Genomic DNA, 16,537 nt, shown 5'->3' with positions numbered 1-16,537 from the left:
TGGAATTTCTACCTCCAGTTAACTTTACTCGTATCAATTCCTTTTCCTGTATTTGTCCCCCTCTACAACACCAGCATCGCCGCGGGGAGTAACGAATAGCAAGTCAGGACTCAACAGAAAGACGACCACAATCCGGACACTACATGTGACCAAAGGAGGCACGGGACGCTTCCTCATTTTAGGAGAGAACCCGGACTCACCCTTACAGCTGCCACTGGAGGGCAAAGTTTGGAGACTTCTCCCGAAGATTCCTTCCCTAGATCCTCGCCTTTCCCTACTGCCTTATTCCCTTTCTCTGACCCAGTCCCCCCTGTCATTCGGAACTCTGAGTCAGCCGAAATGCTCCAGCAAACTGCACGCTGATTCAAGGATTTCAAAACCAGAGAAAGCGTGGGACGGGGAGGGCTTCTCTAACAACCTGCAGCAATTCTGTTCTTCTTAAGCTTCCAATCCATCATGGAATGGTACTTTTGTAAAATGCAAGAAAAAGAATCACTAGGGGTAAAAAAAAAAAAAAAAAAAAAAAAAAAAAAAAAAGGAAATTTTAAGAAACAAAGACATACAAAAGACAAGCCCAAACTTGTTATTATTAGGTTTGATACTCATAAAATTTCTCTATCAAATTGCTACAAAAGTTTCTCAACGCTCACAAGCAATTTCTATACCTCTCTTGTAATGAGTGAACTGGTAAGAAACCACGTGGGAGAATGCTGGTCTACAGAGGGCACCATGATTAGTCCCAGGGCAGTGAGAACAGACCAAGCTTTGGTGCCACCCAGGCCTAGAGATGAATCCCAGCTCAATCCCTTAACTAGTTATGACTCTGGACATGTTATTTAATTTCTTGGACTCTCAATAAAACAGGAATGTAGTATCACCAAACACTCTTGCAAGGTTATGGAAGGATCAGGAAAATGTAATGCCAAGGAGCCCAGCACAGTGCCTGAATCAGACTAGGTATCCAATAAAAATAACTATGTTTATCACATTTTTCCAGAGATTTCCTTTCATCATTCTCTTTTAATCCAAAGGCAATTCCAGGGCACCTGGGTGGCTCAGTCGGTTGAGCGTCTGACTTCGGATCGGTTCGTGAGTTCCAGCTCCACTTCGGGCTCTGTGCTGACAGCTCAGAGCCTGGAGCCTGCTTGAGATTCTGTGTCTCCACCCCTCTCTACCCCTCCCCTGCTCATGCTCTGTCTCTCAATAATAATAAATAAACATTAAAAAAGTGTTATTATACAAAGGCAATTCCAATTCCAGTAAATCTTAACCTTGAGAGTTAGTATTTTCATAGCGAATTATAACAGCAAAAGCCAGATCTATGATCTCTTACTCTCCTTAGTATCTTTTCCCCTTTGGTGTCAGAACCAAACATTCTTGTGCCAAAAAATGCATTCCTATTTGATTTCTAGTGTTTTCTGTTTAACTCAAAATACATTTCAATTGGAGGTATAGTCAAACTCTTTCTTACCAATCTAACCACCAATTCTGCTGTAAACCCAGTTTTGCTATATTATACTAAATATTGAGACCACACAGGAAGAATGATTTTTTTTTTTTTAACGTTTATTTATTTTTGAGACAGAGAGAGACAGAGCATGAACGGGGGAAGGTCAGAGAGAGAGGGAGACACGGAATCTGAAACAGGCTCCAGGCTCTGAGCTGTCGGCACGGAGCCCGACGCAGGGCTCGAACTCACGGACCGCGAGATCACGACCTGAGCTGAAGTCGGACGCTTAACCGACTGAGCCACCCAGGCGCCCCAGGAAGAATGATTATAAATTATGTAGAAGACACACATAATGACAAAACCCTGTCACCCCAGCCTGGTCTGAACTCTAGTTTCTTAGGCGCTGAGGCCCTTCTTCACAACTGTTCTTAAAAATCTTAATTTAAGTCCCAGCTCTGCCACTTCACAGTCCCCATAATCTTCAGAAAGCCACAATCCCTTGCTGAGCCTCTTCCCTGCCCAGTGAAGCTCCCCATTTGACTTTACCTAGGTTCAACTCTTCCTTCCTTTCTTTCCTTCCTTCCTTCCTTCCCCCTCTCTCCTTCTATTCATTCATTCATTCATTCATTCATTTATAGCATGCACACAAGAAGGGAAAGGACAGAGAAAGAAGGGGAGAGAATCCCAAGCAGGCTCCATGCTCAGTGCAGAGCCCAACACTCATGGCTCTATAATACAACCTCGAGATCCACGACAAGAGCCGGTATCAAGAGGTAGATGCTCTACCAACAGAGCCACCCGGGTGCCCCTAGGTTCAACAGTTTCAACACAATCCATGCCAAAGCCCCCTGGCTCCTCTCGTCCTCCTTGTCTTTCTAGCTTGGACAATTCTAGCAGCCATTCTCTCACCAAAGGCTCTGGCCACTACTATCACCCCTCTTATTTTTCAGTCTGTCCTTCCTTTCTTTCCTCAACAAGTACCCTCAGTAAGTCACTGGGAGGAGGCAGTTAATTCCACCAGATCCTCCGGGATCTCCACCTCCCCCCTCAAGCCTACATTCATCCTCTTACAAAGATTTCTCCTGGTATTCACAGCATTAAGGCTATATGGAAAACAGGCCAACCTTTCTACACACTAAAGAAGCTATATTTGCAATGTAAAATTACAGAAATGGGAAAAGATATTTGCAAACATCTAACTGATAAAGGACTGGTAACAAGAATACATAAAGAACTCTCAAAGCTCATTAGGGCAACAAATAACCCGATTTTTACAATGAGCAAAAGGTTTAACAGACCCGTCATCAAAGAAATATGGATGGCAAATATGCCAATGAAAAGCTGCTCAATACCATTAATATTTAGGGAAATAATCATGAAAACCGGTAAGAGATACCATTACAAACCTATTGGAATCATTCAAGATTTTTTTTTTTTTTAAATCGACAAAACCCGGTAGTGGAAAGGATGTGGAGCAACCGGGACTGCCTCATACATTCGGTGCTGCCGGGAATGCAAAACTGGTAAGCCTTTTGGGAAACACTTGGGCAGTTTCCTCTCTTCTCTTCCCTTCCCTTCTCTTCCCTCCCCTCCCATTTCTTTCTTTCTTTTTTTAAGTAGGCTTCATGCCCAGCACAGAGCCCAATGCTGGCTCAAGACCTGAGATTAAGACCTGAGCTGAGATCAAGAGTTGGACGCTTAACCGACTGAGCCACCCTGGTGCCCCGAAGTTTCTTAAACAAGCTTAAGATATGACCAGCAACCCCACCCCTAGGTATCTACCCAAAAGAAATGAAGATAAATGTCCACACAAAAACCATATACACAGAAATATTTATTGGAACTTTATTCATGATTGAATTAAGCTGAAAACCCAAGTGACCATCAACTGGTGAATGGAAAAATAAATTGTGGCACATGCATCGACAAGGAACTACCAATAATAAAAAGGAACAAATCACTAATATGTAAAATGGGACGGATGAATCTCAAAAGAACACAAAGTGGAAGAGGCTAGACTCAAAAAGCTACACAGTAATTCCATCTATATGACCTTTTAGAAAAGGCAAAACACCATAGGAATAGAAATCAGATAAGTGACTGCCAGCAGCTGGGGATGGGAAGAAGGCTTGACTAGATGGGGACCCAAGGGAACTCTTTATGGTAACGAAGTATTCTGTGTCTTGACTGTGACAGTCGTTACATGACTGTGCTATGTTTGTCAAAATTCACAGGTATGCGTATTTCAAAGGATGAACTTTACTGCACGTAAACTATACTTTGATAAAGAAACAAAAAAACATAAAAGTCTCCCTCAAAAAATAACAGCCTTCTCCTTTCATCATAAAGGAGTTAGCTGAAGATGCAGGTGGGCCAGAGGACGAGGAATTATAAAGAGGCACAGGCCAGCAGGCCCAGAGCCTACGGTCACAGAGTGTTTCGGGGAGCTGAAGGACTATGATGAGGCAGGGAGGCCATCTCAAAAACCAGGTCAGAGGGCCCAGTGACTGAGGATTCCAAGCCATGAGGAGTGGGGTACAAAGGTGGGAGAGACAACCTCCATGGCTGGAAAACTGGTTACACTGAGCAGGTAAGTAAAATGAAATAAGTAAATGTACTGAGGATAAGAGGAGCCAAGTTTTTCCCTACTTGAGAATATAGCTGCAAAACTGGAAAGAGGTTAGCTGGACTTAAGATGGGCTTATCAATATACGAACTCTGGTTTTATGATACAACACTCATGATTTTACAGTATAAAACCTATAATATACACACATATATATTCACACACATACAAACATCACATCATATCTGCACACACATATAGGAATAGAGAAATAGTTACAGATGTATGCATATATGGTATGTGAGTGTACATATATAAATATATTTTCTGACTGTCTGCTGAGAGAGCCTAGAGGCAGTGACACCCCAGCAACGATATGTATATCTCAGCACCCAGATTTTGGTTTCTAACTACCATCCTCCATTTAAAAGAAGCAGGGCTCCTTGGAAATGGCTGATTCCAAGGCTAGAGCAGGAAAAAAAACCAAGATAAGCCTGGAAAATCTCGTGTCAAGAAATGTCCCATGAATGACAGGGTCAAGCCAACAGGACAAAGGAGCCAGCATAAAGCAGGTCCCACTGGCTAAACTGAGGACAGCTGAAGGATCAGAATATAGAATTGCAACCTATTACAACCTACTGAACAAAACAGGATACATGAGTCTCTGCTGACAGAAATAAACAAATGAGAAGGGAAAATTCTTCTTTAAAATTTTTTTTTAATGTTTTTATTTATTTTTGAGACAGACAGAGACAGAACATGAGTAGGGGAGGGGCAGAGAGAGGGGGAGACACAGAATCTGAAGCAGGCTTCAGGCTCTGAGCTGTCAGCACAGAGCCCGACGCGGGGCTTAATCTCACGGAGTGTGAGATCATGACCTGAGCTGAAGTCAGACACTTAACTGACTGAGCCACCCAGGTGCCCCGGGAAAATTCTTCTTTAGAGTGGAATGTCAACTAATAAATACAGACAGAGAATCACCATTTGGCAACTATCACAGAAGTGGCTGGTCCAGGAAGGAGTTGTCACAGCTAAGGCTGTGAGCCTGAGGTCCGGTGAGGACCACTTTCCTGATTTGGAGAGCATATGCTGGCTATAGAAGACAGTCTTATTAGGGGGAATACGCACTGGAGTGTTTCACCGTGAAGGGATATCACATCCACAGCTTGCTCTCAAAACTCGAAAAATAATAACAGAGAGGGGTGCCTGGGTGGCTCAGTCAGGCAGGCATCCAGCTCTTGATTTCGGCTCAGGTCACGATCTCCCGGTTTGTGGGACTGAGCCCCGCATCAGGCTCCACATTGATACCACAGAGCCTGCTTGGGATTCTCTCTCCTCCCTCTGCCCCTCCCTTACTCATGTTCACTCGCGCTCACTCTCTTCCTCAAAATAAATAAACTAAAAAACTAATGGTAAATAGTATGCATGTATACACACACACAAAGAGAGTGGACAATGGAGCAAACGCAATAAAATACTAACAACTGGGAGATCTGAGTAAAGAGAACATAGGCCTTTTTAAAGTTTTTCTCTTTTGGGGAGTTTTGGTTTTGGTTTTTTTCAGTTGTTGTTCGGGCAACTTTTCTCTAATTGTGAAGTTATTTCAAAATAAATGAAAAATAATAGCCCTCCAATGCCAGGAAGTATGCAGGGCACGACAGAGTTGATCTTCACAAAAAAGCTGATGCTGAAGCTCAGAAAAGTGAAAACCTGGCCCCAAGTCCTCCAGCTAACAAGTGCTGGCCCCACCCTGAGGCGTGCCAAACCTGAAGGCCTTCAATCTCTGCTACGGCACCACGCCACCTTGTCCCCCAAACAGGTGACCGCGGTTTGCAGAGGGACAGGCCAACGTGTGTGCTGACCACTGAGGATGTAAAAAGAATCAGACCAGGCCTGCGCTCGAGGAATTCGGCCTGACAGAGATAGCCAGCCTTGTAAAGTAATAAAGGATTACAGGTGCCACGGTTGGCCTTCTTGCGCGGGGAATGTTGGCCCTCACTCTGTCCTAAGTTCTGTCTGACCCCTTAGAGGGTCACACTTTGCGACGGACAGGACAAATAGACCAGTGGCTACAATGGGATGCGTTTAGGTCATGGAAGTGAAAGGTCTGTGTCTCGTGAACCTATGAACACACACACACACACACACACACACACACACACTCCTCCAAGGGCTGAACAGCCCTAAAGAAAAAAAACGAGGCGTGGGTAATCCCAGTATATTTGAGGAGTCTCAAACTATTCTTCTCCTTAGGTTTGCATCATCCACAGAGGTAGTCTAAATTTTGTTTAAAGGGGTCCTTTTCTCAAGTAGTGATTGCGGTGAGATTAGAACTGTTTGGCCCAGTTTTGACTCTGGACTACTGCCAGAAATCATACTCTTAATTTCTAGTGGTTTTCTACTCAAAGCAGAAAAACAACTATTATGTATGAAAAACAGCAAAAGTCTGAAGCTCTACCAAAGCACCAAGAATCAGGTTTACTAGGCTCCCTGCTTCGATGACTCTGAAAGCCAAATTTACTCCCAGAGGAAGTGGGTTTTACCATCAATTATGTGTAAATTAAGTGGTTTTCTTCTAGTTATAAACCAACTGGGGACAGAGGGGATACTGTGCCTCCTGGTGTTCTCCTAAGTTTTGCAAGTAGCTCAGGTTCAGATCCTACATCATTTAAGTGAAGGGAAGGAGGAGGGCACGGGCTACACGGCAGTAACCCAACAGTAGGCATGATAATCATTGCCTTCAGAACACATAATTTGGCAAGGGAGACACATAAACAAAAAGAGTGTTACAGAACATCATCGAAAGAACACCTTCCAGATAGGAGTGGGAAGGGGAAAGTTTCCTTGAAAGGGGAACACCATTTAGCCGAGATCGAAGTAACGAGACATAATTAACCCAAATTTGCCAGGTTTGTGTACTCATGTGTGTTTTACTTGGTGGAAGATTTCCTGAGCGGGCAGGTGAAAACCATACAAGAAAAGATATGTCCGAAGGCAAAGAGGGGAAAGAAACAGCAAGTGATTCTATGTTGCTGGGACAGAAATACCAGGAAAGAACCCTGTGAAAGGCCTTCAGAAATGGAATAATAAATGTTTCATTGTCACAACAACTCCGTGGCCGTCGTTAGGAGCTCCAGTTCACTGATGAGAAAGGTGGCCTGGACAAGGTCACGCCACACAGAAATGGCAGGTCGGCCATCAAACCCATCCTCCTTCTTTTTCATCCCCCTCAGTTTTACCCAGAACAGGACCAGTTCCTCAGATTCCCAAATCACCTTTTCCCTGGATATGCCAACCCTTGCAATTTAACACTTTCAAAATCCAAGCGCTCTCCAAAGTTCATTTTAGCTCCATTTAGAAGCCGGTTCCTCGCTAAAATCTGGTTGTACTCGTGTGTTCACCAATGCGGATTTCAACAACAACAACAACAACAACAACAACGATTTCCCCTTATGCTGCAGGGGCCCCAAAAGTTGAAGGCAGCGCTAAGAAGACAGCCCACACAGAAGTCGTCGTCCGCCCTGTAATGCACAACACATCAGCATCTACTTTAGCTGGCAGCAGGAAGAGACAGAAGTTAGGACCCCACAATTATCCCTGTAGAGCACCACGCGAAAGGAAATGCAGGCGTAAGAGCTACAATAATGGCAACACAAATAGCCATCTGTGCTTATAGCCAGTCATGCCGAGAGCTTTTAAACACCCACATCCCTAATGCCTCCCTCTCCCCCCATGCAGGTGGGCCCATTCCTTTCCATTCTTTTCCAACCCACATAATTTCAAAGGAATAGACAATCCACTGCCAGGAGTGGGGAACAAAGAAAGCTGCTGTAATTTTTTTTTAATGTTTATTATTTTTGAGAGAGAGTGAGTGAGAGAGAGAGAGAGAGAGAGAGCGCACAAGCAGGGAAGGGGCCCAGAGGGGGAGACACAGAATCCGAAGCAGGCTCCAGGCTCTGAGCTGTCAGCACAGAGCCCGACGCGGCGCTCGAACTCACAAACTGTGAGATCATGATCTGAGCTGTAGTCGACCGCCCAACCGACTGAGCCACCCAAGTGCCCCAAAAGCTGCTGTACTTTTGCACATAAAAAGACCACTAAGGGAGGGTCCTAACTCCCCACCCTGTGTTCTATCCATTAAACCAGTATTTCCCTATTTCTTCTACTGTCTAAACACACAGTGACGTCACTCCTCTTACATCTCCCAGGCCCGGTTCCCTGCCACCCACCCTGCCCCGGCTGGATTCGGTACCCTCTGCCCCATCTCAGCATTCACTCACGCTCTCAATGCACAGCCCACATTACATCTCTGCCTGGTGTCAGTCACCTCCCCCTCTATACTGAGCTCCCAAAGACAGGGAATGTCTCTCTGCCTCCTTCCATACCCTCAACAGCCAGCACGGTGCTAGGCATGCAGGCTCTGAATGAAAGGTCACGCGGCACATACGAGAACTGCGGAACGAAACGGGAAGTGGGCAGTGGAAAAGGAAATGGTTGGACAGTAATCTGAGGTCTGAAGATCCAGGATATCTAAAGAGAAATCATGGTACGGTCTCTACACTGGACCGATATTTTGAGTGCAACATTTACAGAAGAAAATCACCCTTTAGGGGCGCCTGGGTGGCTCAGTCAGTTAAGCGTCTGACTTCAGCCCAGGTCATGATCTCACAGTTCGTGGGTTCGAGCCCCACGTTGGGCTCTGTGCTGACAGCTCAGAGCCTGAAGCCTGCTTCAGATTCTGTGCATCCCTCTCTCTCTCTGCCCCTCCCCAACTACTGTTCTGTCTCTGTCTCTCAAAAACTAAAATTAAAATGTTGAGAGAAAGAAAGAAAAAGAAAATCACCCTTTAACAGTCGGTAATAGATTCGCAACAATAGGAAAAGCTACCAATCCCACGGGAAGAACAACAACAACAACTAAGCATAATCATCAGTGCCACGTCCCCTGAAGCAGTACAGTATCGAGAACAGCCTGCACGACCACCACAGCCCTCCCCCCTCCCAGCGCCGGTTCTCAACACAAACAGCTCTTCAGGGCTCCTTTTTTTGATTTCTGTCTTTCGGGGGAAACTTTTTTGCCTCCCACTCCCCCTGCCTTTTCCCCTCTCCACTCTCCCAACAAGCTACCAGAGAAAACAACGAATATGTGCAGTACCCAAGAATCTTCAGAAGACACATCTCCCCAGTTCTCCTCAGTTTATCCTCAGAGCCGCTGGCAAGAAGGGCTGGCGGTTTGTTCCCAATTACAGGCTTCGTCTGGGGACGAATGGAGCCAGGAAGTCCTCAGCGAGGCGCTGGGAACAATGGGAGATCTCAAAAACATACTTTGGTAACACACTCCCCCACCGGCCTGCAGCCCTGCAACTGCCAGGCTTCTAGCAGGCTCTTCCTGGACTCTAACCCAGCAGCCAACTGCGCCGCTGGGGACATCCACTCTCCCCTCTTCCTTTCCAGGTACGCTTGTCAAAACCCAACAGAACCTGACAGAAAGGTAAGCTGGGGAAAGGGTCTGGTAAGGTCCTGGGAGCGTTTCGAATTGAACCCTGCGCTGTACTTTTCCCTGGTTTTTCTTTTCTACGGAAGCACAAACCACAGAACTGCTGCGAAGAGGTGCTGATTTTTGCTAAGATTTTATTTGCAATCACTGTAACGAGATGTCAAAGCTGAAAGGAACCTCGGGAAAAAACTCTTCGGGTCCCCACGTTCCACAGATGGAGAAATGCCCAGAGAAAAACTGCCTAACTGCGGTTACACAAAGGAATTCCCTAGAATGTCACATCCTAAATGGCAAGAGCTACACCTAATCCATCTCCGGAGTCCCAACACCGTGCTCCGCGCTTCCTAAACGGTTGCTGAACTGAACTAAAATGAACACAAGTAATTAGCGGGAAATCTAGGGCTGTAACCCACAATGTTGTACTTCAAGAACAGTGTTTTTCCGGGGCGTCTTGGCGGGGGAGGGGGGGGCTCAGTCGGGTGAGCGTCTGACTCTTGCTCTCGGCTCAGGCTGTGATCTCGCGTGGTTCGTGGGGTCGAGCCTATGTCGGGCTCTGTGCTGACGGCGTGGAGCCTACTTTGGATTCTCTGTCCCTCTCGCTGCCCCCTCCCTGCTCTCATGCTTGCACATGCGCACACTCCCTCTCTCGCTCAAAATAAATAAACTTTAAAAAAAAAAAAGAAAGGTGTTCTTCCTTTCTAGATGACTAGAAAGCCGGAGTCTCTGGATAATTCATGCATACAGCAGACCCCATGGAATTTAGACACTCTCCCTCAAAGAACTAGGTACACTTCCTTTAGCGACACCACCTATAACATTTCCAACCCCTTTATGTTCCAACTGATTTAAAAATCAAACGTCTCTAAACTGATTTCCTAAAATACTCCTTCTCCTCTACTCAGAAAATACTTTTAATACAATTTTTTTATTGTTTAATATTTATTTTTGAGAGAGAGAGGTATGGAGGGAGGGAGGAGAGGCAGAGAGAGAGAGGGAGACACAGAATCCAAAGCAGGCTCCAGTCTCCAAGCCGGCAGCACAGAGCCCGACGTGAGGCTCGAACTCAAGAACAGTTGAGATCATGACCTGAGCTGAAGTCAGACGCTTAACCGACTGAGCCACCCAGGCGCTCCCACTCAGAAAACCTGTTAATAATTCTCTTTACTTTCTTTTTTTCCCAAGTTTTCATTTAAATTCCAGTTAGTTAACACACAGTGTAGTATTAGTTTCAGGTGCAGAATTTAGTGATCCATCACTTCCAAACAACACCCAGTGCTCATCACAAGTGCCCTCCTTCATCCCCATCACCTATGTAACGCTTCCCCCACCCACCTCCCATCTGGTGACCATCAGTGTTCTTTACAGTTAAAAGTCTGTTCCTTGGTTTGCCTCTCTTTTCCCCCCACCATGTTCATCTGTTTTGTTTCTCAAATTCTACATATGAGTGAAATCATATACGTCTTTCTCTAATCTTCAATTACTTTCTTAATGACTGTCCCCTTTGATTCCCTCCCTATACTTCAACTTACCCCAAACTAAAAGGACCTCCCTTCCTCTGTGCCCCCACTGAAGTCAATGGTTCTCAACCTTGGCCATGTACTGGAATCAGCTGGGGAAGTTTTACAAAATATGAATTCCTGGGTCCTACTCCAAGAGTTCCTGATCTAACTGGCCAAGACGGGGTATGGCCAAGGAATGAAATTTTTAAAAGTTCCCCAGGTGATTCTAATGTACAGCTCACTAATGTTGCCATACACGCTCAGAAATTCACCATGTGGTCCATTATATACCCAAAATATAATCTGTTGTTCTGGATTTGCAAGCTATTAGACTGAAGGCACATTAGAACCACACCCTTGATTCACATCTGTCATGTAATACTACTTGAGTAAATATGCCGATAAAGCTCTATAAATCACTAATGATAATGAATGGCCAGTATCCCACTAAAAGACTGTAGAGGAGGGGGAAAAGCTGTACTGGAGTTTTTTGACTCAGAAACTCATTTAGTTTATAATTTTTGTTTTTGTTTTTTTACCAAGGACCCAAGTCCTTCAAATCCAGATGGCCTTTCTGTTCTCAAAAATAGCTTTTTGTGGGGCACCTGGCTGGCTCGGTCGACAGAATGTGAGACTCTTGATCTCAGGGTTGTGAATTCAAGCCCCACATTGGGCATGGAGCCTACACTTAAAAAAAAGAACCTGAACAAAAAGAGCTTTTTGTGGCCAATCCCTAAAGAAGCATAAGAACATACCATGTATTTTCATGCCTCAGTTCATACCAATATTTCTGTCTGGAACAACCTTCCCCTATCTGCACGGAAAACTATTCATCCTTCAAAGCCCCGTTCTATCTATTGCCTGGTTTAGTCATTCATTCCCCAAAACCAGAAATCTACTCAGTGTCAGGAATTGTTCCAGGCAATGGAGATACAACATTGTACTAGATACAGTCACTGGTCTCACAGTGCTTACATTCTACTTGGGAAGCCAGATAGTAAACAAGAAGGCAAATTAAAATAAATCCAGATGGCGGTTAAGTGACATGAAGAAGATAAAGCAACACAACATGACAGAGTAGGGGTGGGTAGTAGTAACTTTCCCCAGAGGCAGACTTATTTGATCTTTTAAGACTGAATCAAGAACAGGGAGCTTTCCTGTATTCCTTTTACATTCCCAGCATTTACTCTTAGTACCTCCACAATGAATATTCTAAATGAATAAAAAACGTAAGGGGAAGAAAAAATGTAAAAGTAAAAAAAAAAAAAAAAAAAACCTGTAGAAATAATCATGATAATCAACTTCAACTAAGAGTCAAGAAGCAGAACACCTGGGTGGCTCAGTGGGCTAAGCGTCCGACTTCAGCTCCAGTCATGATCTTGCGGTCTATGAGCTCGAGGTCTGCGTCAGGCTCTGTGCTGATGGCGAAGAGCCTGGAGACTTCTTTGGATTCTGTGTCTCCCTCTTTCTCTCTGCCCCTCCTCTGATCACGCTCACTCGCTCTCTCTCTCAAAAATAAATAGATATTTTTTTAAAAAATTTTTAATTGAAAAAAAAAAAAAAAGAGTCAAGAAGCATGAATCCTCACCTAAATTTTTCCCACTACCTACAAGATCTGGGGCAAATCTCTTCCTCTCATCTGTAAAATAAGTAGACTGGATTAGACTGGAATTATAATGCTCACCAGAGGCAAATAAAAAGTGAAGCACACAAGCAGAGACTGTACAGGACTAGAGTGAACAGGCACTCCTAAGGGGAACAGCCACTATGCAGCTCCCAGAGTGTACCCCGCAGGAATGTGGGCCCACTGGTGCCTCGAAAAGCCAGAAATCTGGATTTCATGTGTGTTCTCCCAGTGCTTAAATATTAAATCCACATGCCTTCAAAATATTGTGTAAGCCAAACAAAACCCCATGTATAAGGGCCAGACCACACATCTCTGGTTTGCAACCTCTGCACTAGACCATTCTAAACCGTTCTGGTCTTGACAGGGCTCTACAAGGAGATGTCTTCCTAAAGAAAAACACTGAAGAAGAGACAATAAGACTGGAGAACAAAAAGAGAAAAGAACGGTCCCCCAGTCTCTGTCCCCAGTGTTCCAATCAGATCACAGAAGACTCTTTTTTTTTTTTTTTTTTTTTTAAATGTTTATACAGAGGGAGACACAGAATCCAAAGCAGCTCCAGACTGAGCTGTCAGCACAGAGCCCGATGCTGGGCTCGAACCCAGGAACCGGAAGATAGGACCTGAGCTGAAGTCAGACGCTCAACTGACTGAGCCACCCAGGTGCCCCAGAAGACTCTCCATAATTCATCAGGCAGTAAATTCTCGTTGCCCGGAAAGAATATTTTGTGTGCTGGACAATAAAAAGACCCATCCCAGCCTCTCCTTTAGAGCAGTAAGTCCGCTGTATTTTTAGTGATCTGGAGTGAACCGTTGTGCTTTTGCCCACGTGTGCTCAATAAATATTCCTATCCTAGGCAATCAGGAATGCTTCAACAGAAGCACAACTCACATGCACGCACACGCACACACACCCCACAAAGCAAGGAAATCAATTATGCTGAAGACTGGCAAGATGCCCCAAAGACACAGCAGGAATGTGATATGAACAGCAGGATGAGGAAGGAGAATGAATAATTCAGACTCCCTGATTCACTTAACAAAGTTCTGTCAAGCACAAGCTGAGACCCAAGGTCTGAAAAGGCAACCTGAGCTCACCAAACGGATAAGCCTGCCCCGAGGGTGGGACAGGGAAGAAATGACAGACCTGCCCCTAGAATAAGTCAACTTATTTTTCTGAAAGCCAATGCATCACTGAAAACCAAAGTTGACAACAGATGATGTTTTCTTGTCATTCGCGCAGGGAAAAGAGTATGCATATTTTATTTATGCCCACCCTCTTTAAGAAGGCCTCCGTTAGACTAGAAAGCCAAAGTAAAGAAGATAACAAGAAAGGCAAAAGAGAAAGCATCAGCCAGAACAGTTAAAAGTACACAGACGTTCTCCCGTCCCCTACTGTCCTAGCCCCCTTCTGAGGTTGAGGAAAGTTACCAACACCACCTTTAAACTAGCAATGGTGAGCCATTTACCAACTATTTGTCAACTGCTTAACCTAAGTGAAGACATGAGATCCAGATCTCATTTAGTTAAGAAGACAGATCATCTATCCTGAATATTAATCAGTCCTCATAAGCTGTTTGTTGGAAACGAGGGTTTTGTATATATGTATATTAAAAAAAAGAGAGAGAGAGAGAGAGAAAGCTGCTACACAAATGGCCCAGGGGAGAAAAACAAAGGCAAAGAGCCCAACTTGTTTTCATGTGTCTCTGTGATCGGTTCGGTGTGTTATTATTTGATGGTTTTAAATGGTTTTAAAAGTCATGTGTTGGTTTTTAATGACAAGAGTGAAATACCTTTCATCATTCAGCATTTAAATCTCTCAAATCTATGGTACACACTGGCGCGAGCCATTCTTTCAGCCTCGCATCTGTGACATGTTCCTCATAAACAACACACCAAGAATGTGTTAACTCCTGGAGGCCCCAGTACTAAACACTGTGTTGTTGTCAAAACCAAGGAAAGAGTAAACCTGAGGCGCTGCTCACATCCTTCCAAGGCGGTGAAAATGGAAGGGTCTCTATGCAAATAAATGGATCCTACATATTATACTAGTTGAGTAGCAGAAGACAGATTTTATCAAGCAATTACTACCACAACGAAGTGTAGTCTAGAGTAAGCTCACGACTTGAGAAATCATTTTAGGGCGCGGGGGTGGCTCAGCTGGTTGACCGTCTGACTTCGGCTCGGGTCATGATCTCACGGTTCCCGAGTTCTAGCCCTGCATCGGGCTCTGTGCTATCAGCGCGGTGAGTGCGTTGGATCTTCTGTCCACGTGTCTTCCTCTCTCTGCATCTCCCTCGCTCACTCTCTGTCTCTCTCAAAAATAAACTTAAAAAAGAAAAATCATTTTAAAAATTAACCTGATTCCTCAAAGTTACCAAAAGCAACAATGTCTCCAAAATTCAAATGGCTGCTGAAGAGATGTTTCAGCCCTAAAAGCAAAGAAAAGGCATTTAATGAGGTAATTAAACTGCTCCTTCTGGTGCTGATAACCAAATTTTCCTAACTGCTTCAGGTCAACCCCTAGGCAATTAATCTATCATCCCATCACAGAGCCTGTGATGTAATAGCACTGACTCCAACCAGAGACCCTCCTGAAGACAGTGACTACATCAGATGGAGACTTTCTGCCCACGTTCTATGTTACAGATCACAATTCAAGAGTTCACAAGGCAAGCTTCCAAGGGTCACAGACAGAAAGGGGCCTCTAATTTCCAAATGCTTAATGCCAGGAGCTTCTGGAAATTAGATGTTACAAAGTCTTACGTGCCATTTCTTTAGTCACAGAACAAATAAGACTGCTGTTGATCAACTTTAACAAGTTACAAATGGATGACAATCCTCCCAGAATAAGCATAAAATTTCTTCTCTTATTTGGTGAGTGTGGAGTAATGAGGATTTTTCTTTTTTTGTTGTTAAAGCTCCCCAGATGATGTTAATGGGCAGCTAGGACTGAGACATGTGGATCTACCTGTTGTGTGTGTGTGGGGGGGGGGGGGGTGTTGTTTTTTTTTGTGTGTGTTTTTTTTTTTTAGTGTTTATTTTTGAGAGAGAGAGAGAGAGAGAGAGAGAGAGAGAGGGAAAGCATCAAGCAGGAGGGAAGCAGAGGGGGGTGGGGGACAAAGGATCCAAGGTGGGCTCCACAGTGACAGCAGAGAGCTTGATGCAGGGCTCAAACTCACAAACGGTGAGATCCTGATCTGAGCCAAAGTCGGACACCTGACTAAACCACCCAGGAGCCCCTGTCTACCTCTTTTGAAATAAACCAGCTAGGGGTAAGGTACTTAACTAGTGAGATCGAGTAATATATTCAAAGGAAGTTTTGACCTTAGAATGTGACTTTGTTTGAAATTACTATCTCTAGCAAAAGAACCAAATGCCACTCAGTGATCATCTACCCTGAAAATCTGGGACAAGTATTCTATACAGATAAGATTCTTGCAGTTCTAAAATCCTATAATCTATCCAACCATTAACTATCCAATAACCATTGGGCCTACTATATATCAGTCACTGTGCTAGATATGGGATTTAAAAAAAAAAAAAAAGGATCAAACCATTGTCCCTACCTTCAAGGAACTTACAGTTTGGGAGGAGGTCAAAGTAGACACTTACATATACCGTGCAATAAATGCCAGGAAGGGAAAAGTACAAGGAATTATAACAGCAGTTAGGGAAGTTACCCCACTGGAGATACTCAGCGAAAGGTTCCTAAAGCACGAACTTTAAGATGAGGGTTAGTGTGTAAAAGGTGGAAAGAGAAGTATTATACCAGTAACTTCACGCAGGGGAGCCTGGGTGGCTTAGTCAGTTAAGCATCTGACTTCGGCTCAGGTCAGAATCCCACAGTTCATGAGTTCAAGCCCTGCATCAGGCTCTCTGCTGTCAGTGCGGAGCCAGCTT

The 16,537-nt window shown here is 44.4% G+C and overlaps 1 protein-coding gene across 19 annotated transcripts in view; it reads right to left on the bottom strand.

Annotated features, from left to right (window-relative positions):
• The window catches only part of RBFOX2 (RNA binding fox-1 homolog 2), a 285,909-nt gene that overhangs the window by 233,181 nt on the left and 36,191 nt on the right, over positions 1 to 16,537 (bottom strand). The window contains exon 1 of one of the 19 annotated variants that reach the window (XM_019446762.2): positions 9,171 to 9,288. The exons of the other annotated variants lie outside the window; for them this stretch is intronic. The gene's annotated coding sequence lies outside the window, so the exon portion shown is untranslated. Of the gene's footprint in view, positions 1 to 9,170; positions 9,289 to 16,537 lie in introns of those variants that run through there. 19 annotated transcript variants of the gene reach the window in all.

This window comes from Panthera pardus, unplaced genomic scaffold (assembly GCF_024362965.1).
Source record: "Panthera pardus isolate Hobbes unplaced genomic scaffold, ASM2436296v1 HiC_scaffold_6, whole genome shotgun sequence".
Lineage (NCBI taxonomy): Eukaryota > Metazoa > Chordata > Mammalia > Carnivora > Felidae > Panthera > Panthera pardus.
Note: the sequence above shows the minus strand (reverse complement) of the source record. Positions and strands in the feature narration are given on the sequence as shown.